Source organism: Myotis brandtii, unplaced genomic scaffold (assembly GCF_000412655.1).
Source record: "Myotis brandtii unplaced genomic scaffold, ASM41265v1 scaffold604, whole genome shotgun sequence".
Lineage (NCBI taxonomy): Eukaryota > Metazoa > Chordata > Mammalia > Chiroptera > Vespertilionidae > Myotis > Myotis brandtii.
Window position 1 is genome coordinate 1,043,463 of NW_005370286.1, and position 19,447 is coordinate 1,062,909.

General features: G+C 53.6%; 1 long non-coding RNA gene across 1 annotated transcript in view; it reads right to left on the bottom strand.

Moving 5' to 3' along the window:
* Positions 1-19,447, bottom strand: part of LOC102254344 — a 61,219-nt gene that overhangs the window by 22,148 nt on the left and 19,624 nt on the right. The window contains exon 2 of the long non-coding RNA XR_001364699.1: positions 13,383-13,574. This is a non-coding gene — a long non-coding RNA (uncharacterized LOC102254344). The remainder of the gene's footprint in view (positions 1-13,382; positions 13,575-19,447) is intronic.

The window sequence follows — 19,447 nt, forward strand, 5'->3', positions numbered from 1 at the left end:
ATATACGGTGACAGGATCAGATTTGACTTTGGGTGGTGGACACACGGTGCAATATACAGATCTTGTAACATAGAAACCCACACCTGAAGCCTATATGTTCATGTTGACCAATGTCATCCCAATTTAATAAATATTTTTAAAATAATAATTATTATTCTATTTAGTGTGCTCAATAAGATAAATGAAGATATTCAGTGTGCATTGGAAATTAAACAAGAAAGAAATGAAACATTATCAAATGGGAATAAAATGAACCAATAATAAATCTTGGGAATAAATATGTCAATTAAATTAGAATTTCAATTGATTTATTCACCTGGTGGTGCCAACGATGCTGACACTGCGGAAGACCAATGCTGCCTCTCTTTCAGGGTCTCACATCTGACAGCAGGGCTCCTGGCTGGCAGGTGGAGGTGGCTGACGGGCATAACAGGCCCGCGGAAGATGGTGCTCAGGCGTGCTCACCAGGCTGTTGCTCAGAACTGCCACGAGCTGGCTGAGCACCTGTGGCTTGACATGGCTCAGCCAGAATTCCTCACGTGACAACACAGCTCCTCTTCCATCACAGACTCACGTCCATTCGAGCTGATCGTGCTCCTGGAGGTCATCGGGTCACTTTCCCGTTGGCCCTGGACTCCTCAGTCTGGAGGGAAGGGCTCCCTATCACCTGGAAGAACTCCCAGAGGGATTAGGGGGTCACCTGAGCAACTGTGTCACCATGTCTGTGGGATTCTTATCATGTGAGATGCCAGTGACTGAGTCCCCACTGAACAAATGAATGAGCAAACCACATCCCACCACTGGTGCTGTCCAACCCCCGCTGGTACTGCCGTGCATTCTAACCCAGGCTCAGAATCCAAGGCATTACAAAGCTCTCAGAGTTCGACAGCCCACGCATTGGAGGCACGAGATAATTGGGAAAGGGAGAATCTTAGCATTAGGCAGGGTCCTTGTCAGACCAAGTGAGTGAGAGGAAAGGGCAGAACTTCTTAAAATTAATGAGCTTGCCCTTTAAGAAGGTTCTCTGTGGTCAGCATTCCTGCAGGACGGTGAGGTGAGGGCGGGACCACAGTCACCTGGTGCGGGCACTGTGAGTGCCAGCCCCGCCTGAGGATGGACCACTGACAGCTGTGTGCCCACGCGGCTCCGGGCTCCCTGCTCGGAATTGCATGTGAATTACGCACAGCCAAGATCAGCAGAACCTGTGACCTGGATGTCAGCGTGCCAGGGTTCTGGGGTCTGAACGCACAAGCCTCTTTGACGTCTCACCTTCATGGGGCAGAGGTCAAGGCCAGGAGTGTATTTTCAGACTCCCCGACCCATTCTGATACAAACATATAAACGTGCAAAATGCAAATGAGAACAGACTCTCTGAAAGGTCTCTCAGCACCACTTAGATGGAGGTTACAAGCTCTGCAGGTTTTAGAGTTCTGCGGGGAATTGGCCAGAACCTTCCCACATTAATTCAATGGGGCCAAAGGGAACTCCTTCATTACTGGAGGGAGAGCAGGCTGCCAGGACCCACGCTCCGAGGAGCATCTTTGCGGGAGGTCTGGAGGAGGGCCAGGTCCCCTCTGAGCGTGGAGAGACCCAGGATGCGGGAGTCTTGCATTCAGGCCCCTGCTCTGTGGCTGGCCCAGACCCCACTCGGTCCCGCAGCTGATCCTCAGCCATGACTCAGCTCCCTCCTCCGCAGGGTCCCTAGCGCTCCAGCCCCTCACCTCTGTCCAAGGTGAAGGCTCCAGGAGCCACTGGAGGGCAGACGCCTGTGAAGTGGGTGGTCCTGCCAGGCCTCTCTGCTCCCACCTCCACTCTGAGCAGCAGGTCCTGGGGATCTGGGGGAACTGGTCACAGAGCATCTTCAGCAGAAGCACCTGCCTTGTCAGAGTAGCCTGGCCCACGTTCCCTGGCGGAGCCCATGTTGGTATCCACCCAATTCACAGCCATTTCCTCTTGTGACCGGAGCTTCCCATTGCAGAAAAAATCCATGCAGAAACAGCCGGCAGGAGACAGGAGCCATGGCCAGGACACGCGTGCCCAGACACGCCGGGTGACAGGGGCTCCTCTGCCCGGATGGAGCGTCTCCTCACAAGCAGGACGCTCGCGGAGTTCGAGATCTAGGGACCGGGCGAGAGAAAGCGCTCCTGATTAGGAAGCTAGCTCCAGCCTGCTCAGTACATAAACCTAATTTCAGTTGACTACAACCCTAATAACTCGCGAGGTTAAGTGCTTGTAGAATTCATGGCTGTATTTCCTGAGCTGGGAGAATGCTGATCCCTGCAGATCTGGGACCAGCATGCTTAGTCTCCTGTGCTCCATCTCCACAGGGATGCTGGGATGCTTCTGTTCCTTTCCTCCCCGTGGCCAGGCCGGGGGTCCTCGGCCCGTCTGTGGAGCTCCGGAATCACGCTCAGTGACAGTGGCTGTGCAAGGGATACTGCTCATCACTGTCTTACTGACCGATGCAGGACAGACCCAGAGGCGGGGACAGAGTGAGTGCAGAAGCGTCTCCTCTTACAAGGGCACTAATTCCCACCTCCGGGTCCCACCCTCACCACCTCATCTAACCCGAATCCCCTGTCGAAGGCCCCACCTCCAAACACCATCACACTGAGGGTCTGGGCTTCAACCTATGAAGTTTGGGGGCACAATCGTTCAGCCCACACAGTGAGGAGAGACATTGCCGGCAGGGGAACTGCACATGCCAAGTCCCTGAGGCAGGTTTTCTGAGAGGAGGTGGGACAGCCTGCAGGGCTTTGTGAGGTGAAGGGAGGAAGGCTGGAAGGAGCCAGGGGTGGGGGGTCCAGGTCATCTGGGCCTTGGGGCCCTGCAAGTTGAAGGGTTTTATTCTGAAGGCAGCGCGAGTCCATGAAGGTACATGTAGGACGTGGAAGGAGCTGTCGTGTGAAGGATCGCAGTAGCTGCCATGTAGATGCTGGGCACGTGCTGGGGGGTAATGAAGGCATCCAGGCCACAGAGGATGGTGCTGTGGGCCGGGGACACAGAGGTGGGGTGGGGGCAGTTGGGAGGGGCAGATTCTGCAGTACACGTGGCTGGTCTGGGCGTGGGGAGGACCATGAGATGGGGACGAGAGGAACACCGTGTGGCCATGCTGGTTCCTGAGATGGCAGCTGCTGGGGGCAGGGGCCTGGTGTGTCCCACGTGCCCAGAGCAGCCAATGGCAGGCACTCCAACCATATTCACTGGGTGTTAAATGAAATGTAAATCACCGAGCAGGTGTTAAAATACAAATTCAACCACATACACTTGGAGATATAATTGTCTTTATAATCGACTCATGAACCAGGCAGCTGCCGACCCAGCCATGGAAGGTGCTCCCAGGGGTTGTACAAAGGAAGGTTTTTACGGGAAGAAGGGTGGGGACGGGAGCTGTTAACAAAGAAAGAAACATTATTTTGGTCCTGGACACCTTTTCTTCGGGGGATGAGAAAGGGGAGGGTTTTTAGCACGCAGACTTCCTCTTCCTCCTGTGGGGGGAGGGGAGGGCCCACGTGACAGGTGACACCACAGCCACTGCGTCCCCACTTCTGCCTTGTGGGCTGCAGATCCATTTTCCCCACAAGTGGGCGATTCTGTCTGCAGTTTGATGCGGGATGCGTCAGGCACAGGGCTTGGAAGCCGGCCCCTCGTCTGCCTGCCTGGGTTTGCACCGCACCATCTGCGTGAGGGCTGTCAGGACGCTCCTCACCTCCGTCAGCCCGTTTCCTGGTAAACGGAAACGACGCAGTTTCATCACGACATCAGGATGATCACAGACCAGGACCCAGGTGGAGCCTCGCCCTGGACCTGCCACGGCCAGGTCACCCTTCCTCGACCTGCGCCTCCTCCGGGGTCAGAGCTCCTTCCTCCCCGAGGAGGGGCCGTGACCAGGACCTGGAACCCCAGTCCCTGTGAATACACCCCAGCTTTGATTGACAGCCCACCAGCAGGCTTCTCTCCATGGGGCTGGGAAGCAGGTGGGCTCTGCTAACTGAGAGCTGGCATGTTGCTCCTCTTGGTTATGCAAATGCCAGGGACCAGCTCAATCCAGTCTGTGGATCTGAAGTTTCCCTAATCCAGTAGTGACATCTGATTGATCCAAGTGTGTAAGGTGGACTGAGCTTCCTGCTCCGCTGCTGTGCAAACCATCCACGCACCGTGGTGCCCACCAGTTCAGCAGGGAGATAGCCACACTGGAAACGGTGGCCACGCAGGTCCACTTTCAGGATGCGCTCCGAATGCCGGGCACTGGGCTCCCCCGCCCCGGGGATCACCCTATTGAATCCTCACACACCTGCCAGGTGGATGCTGGGCCTGGAACTGGGCCTGGGCTGCCGGGTTCAGCGAGAGGCGACAGAATCTCTGGATCCGTCACATATGTGAACAGAGACCTTTAACAGCGACACAGTTACACCCAGCGAGAGTCTCATGCTGGTAAAAGGCTGGTGATCGATGTGGATCTTGAAGATGAAGTTTTATGTCCCTCCTATTTCCACTGCCCGTTCGTTCTAAAGGTTTATGAGTGTAATAAATGTCTACTGAAATCTTTGACTTTGTACAGAATAATAAATTTACAGATAAAAGATGGGCCATCCCGGGATAAAGTGCTGCCGTGAATCCCCAGATAACTCATTTATTTTATGTTTCTAAATATTCAAGTAAATGCCTGCATTTTAAGCAGCAGCTATAATGAGCACAGAGCTGTACTTCCTAAAGCAGAAGTGAAAGGCCAGGCTTCCTCACCGCGAATTCACGTGTGGACGTCCGCTGACTGCACATTCGGGGGACGGTTTCTGGGCTCTCTGTGCTGACCCACTGGTCTGTACGTCTGTCTCCTCGCCAGCAAATGGTGCGGAGAAAACTGGGTCTCCACACGGTTCTGGGCATTGCAGGAAACGCAGGCGGAGGGTGATGGAGCCGTTATTTATCCCCAGAAGGTGAACCGGTTCCACGTGGGACACAGTGATGCATGGGTTCCTGCAAATCCCCTGTTCACATGAAATCCCATTCTTTTTCTTTGTGATTTGTGGCGGCTCTTGTGCATAATTTTTAAATCGGCCTCAAAATACATCACATTGCCTTTCCAAGGGGAGAGTGAAAGCCTCGCTGCCAGGGAGTGTTGATGATGGAGCCTGTGCCCAGCTGAGTCTCCGTTCGGTGTGGGATGTCTGGTCCTCAGGTCACAGCCCTTCATCACGTAAGATGTTAATGGTAGGAGACACCGCGTGTGCAGTAATGGGACCTTCTGTGCTGCCTTTGCAATAATTCTGCAGATCTAAAACCGTTCTAGAGTTAAATGTTTACTTTCAAAAAACACAAAACATTGCTGGATAAAAGTGAGCAGAGAACCGGCAACACTTGGGGACTAGCAGGAGTCTGTATTCTGTATCATTAAATTCCCAGAAGAAGGAGAAGTGGGAGAACGGCGCAGGGAGCAACGATATGAAAGGAACTTGATAAATGCCAAGCGTGATAAATGCAAAGAAACCCATCACCAGGCACCTCACGGCCAAACTGACGGAAATGTAGACACAGAAAAAAATCTAAGCAGCAGCAAGTGAAAAGTGCTGACTTCTCCCCAAAACAAAGCGGCAGGCGACGCCGAGACAATGCCCAGGGAGCTAGAATTTCACCCGCCAAGTTAGAAGTCCACATTCAGCAAAAAAATAAAAACGAGGTGGATTAAAGACATTTTCGAAACCAAAGTGGCGAGAACGTGCAGCCAATCGACCTGAGGGACAAGAAATGCGGAAGGAAGGCCTGGCCTGGGCGGAGCTGGGGCAGATGGGACGTGGGCCTGAGGGTGCAACGAGGAGCAGATACGACAATGGCAAAAGCCTTTCTCCTTTCTCAGGCCCTTGGAAGACAGGTGGCTGTTTGCCAATGAACATCCGTGAGTCGCAGCTTCATACTCTGTTGGGAATGACAGCACAACAGCGATGGCCAAGCGTGAGGGTAAACAAGCAGGGGTTGTGGGGCTCTCACGCTTTCTGTGACACGGAACCACACTAACACGGGAGATCGTGACAAGCTGTGGACACACGCATAGTCTAACCACTAGAGCAACGACAAAATAAAAACAAGAGGACTTGTTCCAAAACAAGAGAAGATCTAAACAGGAACACCATCCAAATAGCTGGATAATCCAGAGGAAAGCCAGAAAGAAGGAACAAAACACCAATGGGATACATGAGAGAAACGAGCAAGGCAGGCCAAACCAACCTTGTCAACGGTCACATTTCATGCAATGGATTAACTACTCCGAAACTGCCAGAGCGGGTTTAAAACAGCAACAGCGGAATCCAGGTAGCTATTGCCACGTTCCTTCAGATATGGAACTGAAATATGAAGAACGCGCCTTACCCAGGACCGCGATCTGCCTCTCCCTCCTTCCTTCCTACCACCCTCAGCTGCCACTTCCAAACGGGACTGGTCCCCACCTCAGGAGAGAGTCCTGGAAAAAGTAAGAACATCCCAATCTGATGAGCGGGTCTCCCACGGGTGTCCGCAGCGGAGTCCATCCCACCCTTCCCAAGCCTGGCCTGCATCCGGGCTCCCTCCAGGCTCCCGTGTTCCCCACAGATCCCAGGTGGCTCCTGTGGGTGGGCGGGCCCACGGATAGCAGTTCCTGTGGATAGATACCCCTCCTCCCCCCACAGTGCTGGTACCCAGCCCCGGGGATGCCCACAGCTCAGCCAGAACTTCCCGTGAGGCACATACTCCATAAGCCTACAGATAAAGCGCGGACATTCAGAGTACCAGGATGAGCCTGATATCGCTGCCAGGCTCCTGGAACTCTGCCTCAGGCAGAGAGATAAAATCTCATCCCTTATCCATTGCCCCAGAGCTACAGAGGAAGGCAGCAATATAAAAATGGCCACAAGATGGCGACTGACAATCGGGGTAAAAGTCAGAGAGATGGATCTGAAGGGTGGGGGCGCGGTATAGAGAGCACCCGCTCCCTCCAAGATCCCCAACTTTGTATTGTTCCCCTCAAGCATCTCTTATCTGGCTCTGAGCAGTGGACAGCGTTTAGCACGGCCCAAGGTGTTCACTGGGGACCTCCCGGCCGGTAAGGCGCGACCGGGGCCGCAGAAGGGACATTTGGAACGCGGGATAGAGAGCACCCGCTCCTTCCAAGATGCCCAACTTTGTATTGTTCCCCTCCAAGCATCTCTTATCCGGCTCTGAGCAGTGGAAAGCGTTCAGCACGGCCCAAGGTGTTCACTGGGGACCTCCCGGCCAGTAAGGCGCGACCGGGGCCGCAGAAGGGACATTTGGAAATATGTTTTCAGGAAGCTGCGGGGAGGAGGACAGACTCCCCAGTTGACTTCCCAGCGGCTCAGGGAACGTGGAAACTCCCCGGGGCACGCGGGCGCAAGCTCCCGATTTCCTTCCAATGTGCACGAATCCGTGCACCAGGCCGCTAGTATATATTATAATATGACTGATATGATGTGACATAATGTAGCATAAAAAATTGAATAAGATTTTTTAAAACTTCACAGTCAGGGTCTGACTCTTCTGAATCTCCTTCAAATCTGAGTCTCTTGTCTCCACAGAGTCCCAGATGATACCACTTCTGTTTCGTCAGGAGCCTTGGTAATGCATGGCTTCTTAAAAAAAACAATCAAATAATTACAAGCCGTCAGCCCTGGGCTGATGGTTGTTCAGTTCTGCCGAGCCGCCTAATTGTGGCTTCTGTTGAGGGCTCACCACCTCCCCACATATATCCCTCCCCTCTCTGGGGATTGAAAAAGCAAGTGTCTGTGTCTCTGAGATTTGCCTTCAAGCTCCTGACCCCCACTTTGCAAGGTCAGGGAGATTACCCATGCCTGTGACTGCCACCGGCCTGCAGCGATTGTCAGATGCCATTGATTGTCAACACTTCTCACTTTCAAAGAAGTTAAGGTGAAGAAAAAAAAGCTCAGAATCAATGACATACTGGAACATTTTATCAATCAAATGAGCTTTAACACTAACAACGAGATGGCTGCCAGATGGGTACTAGACTTATCAGGGTGACAGGACAATTGGGACTGTTCCACCCCAGGGTCGTGCCAGCCGCCCCTACCCAGTGTCTATAGGAACAGCTGAGCTTGCCCTGGCCCTTCTCCACACCCACAACCCTCTGACAACGGGTATCCAGGCCTGCGCCCCCTCCAGGCCCATCCTGACAGGATGAGGGACTTCGCTGACCCCCCTGTGGTGGGAAACCCACCCCTCAGAGCCTACAGTCCCCCTCCTCCGGCACTGTCCCCCTCCTAGCTAGGACCTCTGCCCTCCAACTCCAAGCTCCTGGCTGAACGGGGACTGACCACCCTGGTGGTCTGTGCTGCAGCCTCCTCTCTCCTCCCTGCTGTGAGCTGAGCTCTCCCCAATCAGTCATCTAAATGCCTCTCAGCACTTGTCTTAGAGGCACCTGCCTCTCAAACTCAAATTGCTCCAAACAGCAGCACCAAGTCCTTTTTACCGAGGCCCAGATCCCAAACCAGACGCCCAGACCCCCATCCCAGGACCCAGACCTCCTACCCAGGATCAGACCTCAATTTGGAGCCCAGACCTTCATGGCAGGACCCCTATTTCCATGGCTGGACTTGGATCCCCATCCGGAGCCTTCACCTACATCCGGGTACCTGACGTCAATTCTGTGGCCTGGACCTCAATCCCGGGACCCAGACCTCCATCCTGGGTCCACACCCACATCCTGGGGCACAGACCCCCATCCCAGGTCCCAGACCTCCATCCAGGGTTCAGACCTGAATTCAGGGCCCAGACCTTCATGTCAGGAACCCTATTTCCATGGCAGGACTCGACCCTCCATCCGGGGCCTTCACCTACACCTGGGGTCCTGACTTCAATCCTGGGCCCGGACCTCTATCCTGGGACTCAGACCTCCTTACCCGAGCCCAGACCCAAGTGCAGGGACCCAGACACCCATACCAGGACCCAGACCTTTACCCTAGGATCAGACCTCAATTTGGAGCCCCGACCTTCATGGCAGGACCCGTATTTCCATGGCGGGACTCGGACCTCCATCCCGGGCATTCACCTACATCCAGGTACTTGATGTCAATCCTGGGCCCGGACCTCCATCCCTGGGCCCAGGCCCGCATCCCGGAGCCCAGATCCCCATCCCAGGGCCCAGACCCCCATCACAGGACCCAGACCTCCTACCCAGGATCAGACCTCAATTAAGGGCACAGACCTTCATGACAGGACCCGTATTTCCATGGCGAGACTCTGACCTCCATCAGGGGACTTCACCTACACCTGGGGCCGTGACTTCAATCCTTGGTCTGGAGCTCTATCCCGGGACCCAGACCTCCTTACCAGGGCCTAAACCCCAATCCAGGCGCCCCGACTCCCATCCCAGGTCCAAGACTACCATCCAGGCATCAGACCTGAATTTGGGGCCCAGACCTTCATGGAAGGACCCCAATTTTCATGGCGGGACTCAGACCCCCATCCAGGGCCTTTACCTACATCCGGGTACCTGACGTCAATCCTGCGGCCCAGACCTCTATCCTGGGACCCAGACCTCCATCCGAGGCCAAGACCTGCATCAAGGGGCCAAGACCCCTATCCCAGGGCCCAGACATCCATCCCAGGATCAGACCTTACTAGTATTCGGGGCCCAGAACTTCTTTTCAAGACCCCTATTTCCATAGCGGTACTGGGACCTCCATCCGGGTCCCTGACCTCCCTCTGGGGCGCTGGCTTCTTCCCGGGGCCGGGACCTCTATCCCAGGGCCCAGACCTCCATCCAGGGATCAGACCTCATTTCAGGGCCCAGACCTTCATGTTAGGACCCATATTTCTATGGCGGGACTCAGACCTCCATCCTGGGCCCTGAACTCCATGCCAGAGCCCAGACCGACATCCCAGAACCTACATTTCCATGTGGGGTCCACACATCCATGGCAGAAAACAGACTTCTTTGTTAGGACAGGGACGTACATCCAGTGTCCAGTCCTCCATCCCCGTGCTGTCCTCCATCTAGACCACTCATCCCACCATAGCTCTGCCCTCTGGTGTACCTCCATCTAACTACTCAGCCCAGCTCTGCCTCAGCTGTCCTCCATCTAGACCACTCATCCCACCATAGCTCTGCCCTCTGGTGTACCTCCATCTAACTACTCAGCCCAGCTCTGCCTCAGCTGTCCTCCATCTAGGCCAGCAGTTGCCAACCAGTGGTCCGCGGACCTCTGGTGGTCCATGAGGTCTGAAAGGTTGGCGATTGCTGATCTAGACCACTCAGCCCAGCCCTTATCTGCCCTCAGCTGTCTGCCATCTCGAAGCCTCCGTGTCATCCCAGAGACACCCCCACATTCTGCTCCCCCTCCTCTTCCTCCGTCCTGGGGAACAGCTCCTCTGTCCTGTGAGGCACGTCGTGACACTCCCCTGACACCGTGGCCCGTGTCTGTTTACCCTACAATCTGAACAGGGCCATCCCAGAGGCCTACCATCCCCCAGATGGCATTTACCGAGAGCCAGCGGGAGAGCAAGCCTGTCCCCAAGATTTCCCTAACCATTCCAGCAGAGCCACTTCTTTCCGGGACTCGCCTGTGAGAGAATACACAAGTTATCTTCCCTGTCAGAGAACAGTTTAGACAGTCGCCATGTTGGCCGCGTGACTTGGCGCCCGCCATGTTGGTCGCATGGCTTGCAGCTCCCCGGGGACTGCCATCTTGAAACGGCAAAGGCCAACCCCTCCCTTTGAATTAGCCAATCACGGAAGACTGTGCACTTGAGCTCCAATCAAGAGTGAGGGGCAGGTCATGCATCAGGCTTAAAAAGCCAAGCAGACTACCTGCTCGGAGTGCGCGTGCTCCCAGGCCGTGTGCTGCGTACCCTTCTACGTAGAAGTAAGGATACTTGCCTTGCTGCCTGGCTCCCGAGTATGTTTTGGTTTTTCTAGGACCCCTGAGTTTGGGGGCTCGCCATGTTTCTTACACCTGCACAGGCCCACAGGGTCACAGCATTGGAGGGCCCAGAGTACTGACCTGGCCGATGGGCTCCCCGTCAGAGGTATATCTTCCAGGCCACGTCTCACCACCATGAGGACCAGAGAGGAAGCACTGCCATCACCTGGTGGCCATGCTGAGAATCAGGTAGAGACGATCCATCCCCAAATCCTAGCCACTGCAATGAAACTGCTCACTTTCCCACACCTGTTCCCATAACGGGCAACAGAGGAAACATGCTGGGTCTGAGCGGATTTCCCAAGGAAACCTGCACTGTTATACCACCAAGACGTTGGAAACCAAGACGCCGGAAACACTCGCCAACGTCCACCCTTGGAGAATAATATTGACTGATGTCCCCTGAAATGCGGCCTTTGTGTTTGACGCTCTGACCGTGGCTTTGCTCTGGGGGGCCTCGGTCTCAGTCGGTCATTGCCTAGACCAGCCTGGGCCGGCATTCGAGGCTGGCCAGGGAGCCGAAGCACCGATGGTTTATCTGCCTCAAGCGGGGAACTTGTGGGGATGGCCAGGACAGCGTCGCCTTTGACGATCTGATCCATGGAAACCCACCGGTACAGGCAGGGCTTTAAAAAGTGATTGTTTAAATGAAGTTGATCTTTTTATTGCAAAAATACATCACAACACGCTTTAAGGTTGAATTTCAGCTCAGTAACCACAAACATGATTCAAATGATTCATGGGGAAGTTAATGACCAACACTGTTGTCTTTTAAATAATCTAATAAAAAGCTCATTAGTGTTGGGGAAGAGACCAGTTGGGCGCACCCACACAGTGATGTGTTCATTTACTGTGATGAAACTAGTCGGATTCTGTCAGACTCTGTTTTTCTAAATCCGACACCAGCGGCATTTTCCCCTAATCCTGGCTTCTCAGCTGGTTCTTTCACAACCTATAACCCGGCTCAGAAATACACCTGCGACACAAGCCAGGCCCTGTCTCACCCGGGTAGGTAGGCAGCCCTTCGCCCTTCCTCCTTTAGACCAAGCTCCGCTTCCTGGCTGAGGACCAGCTGAGGGATCCTGGGAGTGTCCAGCAGGAATCCTACGGGGCAGTGCGGGCCACAGACAGGAGTGAGAGGGCAGGGGGCACACAGGAAGTCCCGGTCCCTGGTTCTCCTGATCATTAGTTATTTGACCATTGTGGCTCAGACCAGAGCCTCTCGAAGGGAGGGCCGGTTCTGTCATCTACACGGAGCTGATGCAGCACCTGGCTGGCCACCAGGTTGCTAGGAAACGCCAATGACATAAGATGCTCCCGCATGGGTGCCCAGGAGCCGGGGTGGGTGCTGTTTGCCTCACTGGGGGCAGCACCCCATGTCCAGCCTCCTCTCCATGCAGACATGCCCCAGGGCTGCCCCACATTGGCCCTGTTAGCTGTTTTGCACGACACTAACGGAGCTGATGCAGCACCTGGCCGGCCACCAGGTTGCTAGGAAACGCCAATGACATAAGATGCCCAGGAGCCGGGGTGGGTGCTGTTTACCTCACTGGGGGCAGCACCCCATGTCCAGCCTCCTCTCCATGCAGACATGCCCCCGGGCTGCCCCACATTGGCCCTGTTAGCTGTTTTGCACGACACTAATGTCCACGTCCACTGGGTGCCGGGGCTGTACTGTACCGGCCCCTGCGGGTCTGTCTGAGACACCCTTTGTCCCTCATGAAACCAAACCGAGTTTCCGTGCACGTGTTTATTCCCCTCAGGGACGGACACCTGGAGAAGCCATCAACAACCAAATGCCGTCGGTGATGAATTCACTTAACCTCAACAAAGTTGTAAAATGATGCATGGCCACATTATAAGCTAATTACATCAAAGGAGTCATGTTTGTAAAGAGGTAGAAATGTATGCACATCGCAACATAGGTATCTAGGAATGAACATAATGGATTGTCTTAAGTTAAACAAACCAATGCTGTTTCTCTCCAGTGGTTAAAACCATGAAACATTCTCGCTCACTTAATTGGTTTGCTACATTCTTAGCAATTGCACCCGCCTGCCCCTGAAGCAGCCTTCAATTCGAAGGCGCCCTGGAAGCCGAGCCCTCTCTCTGCAGGGGAGGAGGGAGGGGACCGTCCACGTGGGCACCGACTGTCCTGGAAGAGGACAGTTTGGTAAACGAGAAGCACCTCAAAGCAAAATGAAGTGACCTGAGAACAGAGGGCCAGACGCAGGGTCACAGGACCGGGCACTGATGAAGTAAGTCCTCACTTAGCGTCGTCGATCAGTTCTTGGAACTGTGGCGAGACGATGTACAGCAAAGCCAATTTTACTACAGGTTAACGGACATGAACTAGAGCCGAGCTCCTATGCATTCATCCACGTTATAACTAAACGAAGTTGAATGAAATGATGTTGTTTGAGGACCTGCTGTCCCAGAGACCTGGGTTGTACTTACAATGAGTGCAGACGGAACACTTCTGTTTTCATAGCTGGGGTATTTATCAGACAAAACACGATGCTCAGAGGCCGGTGATCTTGAACGGGGCGCTTCCACTCTCAGGATTGCCTCAGACGCAGACAGGTACATGCAGGGACAATGAGGCAAAACTCCTTCGATGCTCAGCGTCGATGATACTTGGAGTTTGCCCTGACGTGGAGAAGAATGTGTTGTTAGTGCAGCCAGTGGGCTGGGACACACGGGGAACACACGCTTCTAGGACCACAGGAGAGAAGGCGTGGCTTCCAAGCTGTGTGCTTTCAAAACCAGTGCAGAAATGCTTTCAGAGTGCTCACTGCTTGAGAGAAAATTGATCTTGTCACTCCCTCTGGCAAACAGGGAAGGTGAGGAGTCTGAAGGCAGTCCGTGGAATAATGCTGAAAACCAAAGAATCACAATGAGGACCGTTTAGAGGGAAGGAGGGAAAGGGAAGGAGAATTCCATCCCAAGTCCTCAGGATGCACATGCTTCGGAAACGTCTGTTCTGCAAACCTCCGTGGACAGAAGCAAGGCCCCCAGCTGTTACTCAGCCTTGCCTGCCCGCCCCCACCCCACCCCCACCCCCGTCCTCTGGCAGTGTGCACCTTCTCAGTAAGCCACTTAGGACAAGGAGGGGGGACGTGCTCTGAGCGGCGGGTCTGTGTCGATGTTGCAGGGTCCAGGGGGCTTGCAGAGATCCTGGGGAGGCCGCACCTGCTGGCCACACTGCACACAAGAGTAACAGGACCAGAAGGTAAGGAGAGGCTGTCTGCCTGGTGCTGGGGTCCGGGGGAAGGGCAGGTGACATGGCATGTTCCGCCCGGGCAGCACCAAAGAACTCCTGCTCAGGACCCGAATCCTACGGCAGCCCAGCCCGGCCAGTGGGCAGCGTGTCTGGGACGAAACTGCCCTAGGGCTGGGCATGGCATCTGGTTTGCTGAGGAATAGCATCGCATTGACTACCACCTGCAGTCACGGGTAAGAGACGGACAGACAGGGCCCCTCTACGGCCGTGGACACCTCCCCAGGAGTGCGGAGCCCGCCAGAGGCCAGCTGGATGGAGTCAAGGTTGCTGGTTTCCTCCCGTTTGTCGCCTTTGAAGGAGTGGGTGACAGGCAAGGAGAGCCGCTTCCTGGCAGCTCGGTGTTAGTGCCCGTCTCCTGAGGAATTCCCAGCAGAAATGAAAGTAGAAAACTTAACAACTTGCAGACGTGGCATTCAAGATACAAACTGTGAGTCATGCACTTGGAACTAATAAGCCCGCAATAAGCGTGGTCCCGGAGCCGACAGAACTGACACGGATGTGCCACAAAGCATAAAACGTCTCCTTCCGAGCCCTGCTGACAGTTCCCATAAAATGCAATATTCTCTCAAAATGCTGGCGTCAATCAAACCGCCTCCTGACACAACCTCCGTGTGAAATCTTCCCTTTTTCTGTGGGAAAAAAAAATCAAAGGAAACGGAAGTTCCCAGAAATGCCAATTATCCTAAATATATGTGATAACTGAAATCTGAGCTCTAGCCCAGGTCATGGGCAGCCCACTGTCTGGGGAGCTCTTCCGCCGAATGCCCGCAGGAATCTCAACTGCAACACGTGAAAAACAGTCACCTCCCCGCCAATCGGATGAGCCCAGACCTCCCCTCTGAAGCATCTCCACCTCCCATGCTTTGACCTGCTCCTGACTTGGATGGTCACAGCCTCCCAGGGTGGCCCACTGGCAAACTGTTCCTGTAGGTCCTGCCCACTTTCAGTCACTCATCCCTGCCTCTCCTGGAGATGGCACCCCGTGTGTGTCTTCCCCAACCAAGCCACCCCCTCTGTGCCCATCCAAGATGACGCTCAGAACCCCTCGAGTTTCTGAGACTTCATCACCCTCATTCATGGCTGTGCCCAAGCCCTGTTGTGTGCACATAGTAGGCGCTTAATAGATGCATGGTGCGAGGTGGGTTAGAAGGCTCTCTGGGCTCAGTGCATCTCATCTTCAGTTACCCTTAGAGTTCCAGTGTCTGCAGAAAGCCGGCCAGAGAGGCCCTCCCTGCTTGGAGGGGGCCCAGCTTAACACCCCAAATCCCAAGTCAGAATGTACCCATCAGTTTGAGTGACCCCGAATGCAAGGACTCCAGTATCAGCTCGGATTCTTGTTTAATCTAAATTGTGTCTATCTCTGTTCTATTTCTCCAGACTTTTGGTTACGAGATGACCCTGGCAAGGTGACCTCATAGGTCCCTGTCAGTCAGTGAAACTTTAAAAATCATCATTAATTACATTAATCGTCTGGTGCTGTGGTAGATAAGGCAGAATCTAATGACTACAACTCCATTGCATCTTAGTTTAGAGCGTGTGCCGAGAACAGGGCTCATCTGCATGTGCATGGGGCAGACATACATCTGTATGTGCTCAAAGAGAAAGGAAACTTGTCATCAGGAATCTGGTGGCACCCACTTAAGCAGAGTGACTGCAGAGGCATTCTCGTGCCCATTTATATATTCAATTTCTCCAGCGCCTAATAAATCTTTTATCTTCTAGGTCAAAGGCACGGAGGGAAGGAGGGTGTGGAGTTGAGTCATTCGGACAGAGTCACGCCTGTGGAACTTTTACCGAAGCCCGTGGTAAGGCCCCCGCAGCATGACCGACCCCGGAAATGCCCAGTGCGCAGCAGGCCTGGCGACAGACCCGGATTGGTTTGCTTGTTTGTTTTTGCAGAAGCCCAGACGGACAGCCGTCAACCAAGGAAGAGAGGGCTGGCAAGTGTGGCCTCAAGTGCAGAACGGCTTGTCCAGCAATGACCATACCATACCTTCCTGCTCCAAACCCTGCAGGTCCTGGCTGCCCATACATGAGGGCGTGTGCACCCCAGGTCAGCCAAGCACAGCCCAGGCCCGGAAAGCAAGGTGAGCAGTGCCAAGGCGCAGTGGTGTCATGAGCAGGGGAGTCAGAGGTCAGACCTCCAGATGGGCCTGGGACAAGTCAGGAATCCCTGTGCTTGGAGGGCTCTGTTCCGGGGCTTTCACTAGACTCGCCCCCAGCCGGACGCCTCGCCTGGCTGCCTCACTCCTGCCTGTGAATCATCTCTGCTCCATTCCCTGACTCCCCATAAATTCTCTGAGCAATCAATACTGTGAACAGCCGATAAGTGATCGATCAGTGCTGGAACCTCTGCAACTGAGGATCCGACTCAATAGAATTCTTACCAGAAGCGTTCGCAGGAAACATATCTGGCGAGCAGGTGGGTGGCTTCTAATTATGATGGGAAACTTAAAAATAAAACGAGTTCCAAGTTGAAATTCTTCAGCCTAAGATAAGATCAAGGAACTGGGAGAATCTGGCTGCCTTAAATGAACCCCTCGTCTCTCGTAGCCAGAAGTCCATGCCGAGTCTGGCTCCAGGGCTGTTCAATCATAACACACGTTGGCTATTATATTTGTAGCCTCTGCAGATCTCTGCAGTGAGAAGCAGAGAGGGAGGGAGAGGGGATGAACAATTAGAGGAGGGGTGTTTGGGAGGATCATGGTGAGTCCAGGGCCCCTCACAAACCACCAGCCGCTTGTACCCTGCTGCGCTGCTCCTGCCGGGGACCTGGACCGGCCTCACCAGGTAGGGACCCTGCGCAGGAGGCCCACGTGCTCACACAACCCCCTCCCTTCCATTATAACAGACACTTCATGATCAGGAAGCTAATTGTAACATCCAACCCAAGCAAAGACACCCCCACAGAAAGAATCCTAAGACCTACTCACTAATGTCAGCAAGTGAAGAATGCATGTGGGGATGGATTCGAGGGCGTTGGGCCTGCGAGGGAGGGCACCGCCCAGATAAAGTCTAACTTATGAAAATTGGGAACGTGCAGAGATTCCGGATCCACGGCGCCAGCGTGGTCACCTGGGAGGGCTTAGCTGATCCCAGCAGTCAGCTCTGGCTGGGCTCTGTGGTAGTTTATCCTGCATGGGAGCGTTGGGCCTACGAGGGAGGGCATCGCCCAGATAAAGTCTAACTTATGAAAATTGGGGAACGTGCAGAGATTCCGGATCCACGGCGCCAGCATGGTCACCTGGGAGGGCTTAGCTGATCCCAGCAGTCGGCTCTGGCTGGGCTCTGTGGTAGTTTATCCTGCATGGGGTTGAGAAGCCAGGAATTCTGTGGTTCCATGAAGAGCAGGAGCTCAGAGACTCAGTGAGCTGGGACTGTCGGGTCCGATCCAGGCTCATAGTTGCCCACATCAGATTCAACCCCAGCGGGCTCTATCCAGAGGACGTGTGAGCTGGCATTTCCAGAAGGCCATTGTCACAGCTTGGAAGCCATAGAGCTGTGTTCCCAGGAGAGGCAGCTGGATAGGGTTTTAGCAGAAGTCCCTCTACAGTCACCACGGCTACCCTGGGCCTCTGATGCTGGGGACTGGATGCTGGAACCTCTTCCACGACTGCTGCTCACATTTGCCTCCAACAATCATGGGGTGTGTCTGGCTGTAGCCTCTCCCTCACATAGATTTGTCTTTCCAGATCCTAGGGACAAGAAGGCTCCCTCTGAGGATTAAGTATGTGCTAAAGGAACCAACCTGCATGTCCTGCAAAGGACATTTTAAAATCCGTCCTAAGATTGATTGTCGGCCTGTGCCTAACAGAGCAGGGCCTGCCATGTCTGTGTTGACTCACTGATTTATTCAACAAAGATTTGGAGTCGCTGGGCTGGAAGCTGGACACAAAGAGGGCAGAGCCCCAGGTTTGCGGGAAGATCTCTCCCCACACATGAAAGTCTGGTCACTGGGGTTGGACGCTGTCCACATGTTGTCTGTGTTCAGATGACGTTACAGGGGTCTTGTTTGTCTTGGCCCATTGTGGTCACAGGGGGCCTTGTGCTGGGACAGGGGGGCACTAGGCCAACTCCAATGTCCGAGGGCTGCTTTCCTCTCTCCTGGACCCTCACCCGTCTTTGACATGCCAAGGAACTGAAACATGTTCCTGAGGCACATCCTCCGTCCCCATCAGCATGATGGAAATGAACGCCTTGCTTTTTACCATAAAAAACACCGTTCCTCTGCCCAAGCCGGGTGTTCATTTGCGTTGCTATGTCTTCGGAGATCACTGAGTGTTTATGAGTAGGTTGTGAAACCGTGCGATCCTTCAGCTGATGTTGGCTGTTTTAAAACAGACTCATTTTGCATGTGGAAGTAAGAAAATGTTACAGTATAGACAGACATTATGCAGAGTTCTTTACCTTAAATCTGAGATGGGGGTTGGGAGGGACTTCATTTAAAAAAAAAAAAAAGGATTGTCTTATTCTAAACAGCTGCTGAGGTGCACGGTGGCATAATCGCTATGATCCAATAAAAAAAGCCTCATCTAAATTGCAGACGGTGATAAAATTGAGACTCCACAGATAACTTTTTGCTGCAAATGTACAGAATAAATGATCTCGTAATATGATAAAGTCGCCGGTCCTCTCTGTTTGCGGTTCCTATTAAAACTTCACTTGCGATGTGACTGTCAGGCAGGTTTCCCAAAACGTCCCCGCGGGACAGTGAAATTGAATAACCTGGATCATCTACCAGAAATAATAAAAAAAAAGGAACACATTCTATGTCATCAGTAAAGTCCCGAAACTTTGTATTCGAGAATGAATTATTCATTAAAAGTTTTCGGAAAAGTCCTGGTGTTGCAAAACCAAGTTTTTGAACGATGAAAGGAGTGGTATTTTTAAAAATAAACTAGGATGGGTGCATCCTTTCTTAGAACAGACTGTGCAGTTAGAGCAATGAAGTCAGGGCCACAGGAACAGCCCCACTGGGAGAACGTCCTTATGGCCCCTCCCAGGGAGGCTGCCCCCTTGCCTGGGCCTTGGAGACAGGACCTGCCCTCCCCAGACCCAGGCGGGTGCACACAGAAACAGTCTTAGGAGCTGGGGACCCGGATTAGGTCAATGGGGAAAACTTACAAAGTAGCCGGTGGAGCGTTAACAAATGTAGATACATTTTTCTACAGAGAGACATTGGAAACAAGACATTTCTTCCTGCACGGAGCCCACCTCACTGGCAACAGTTTAACAGTCC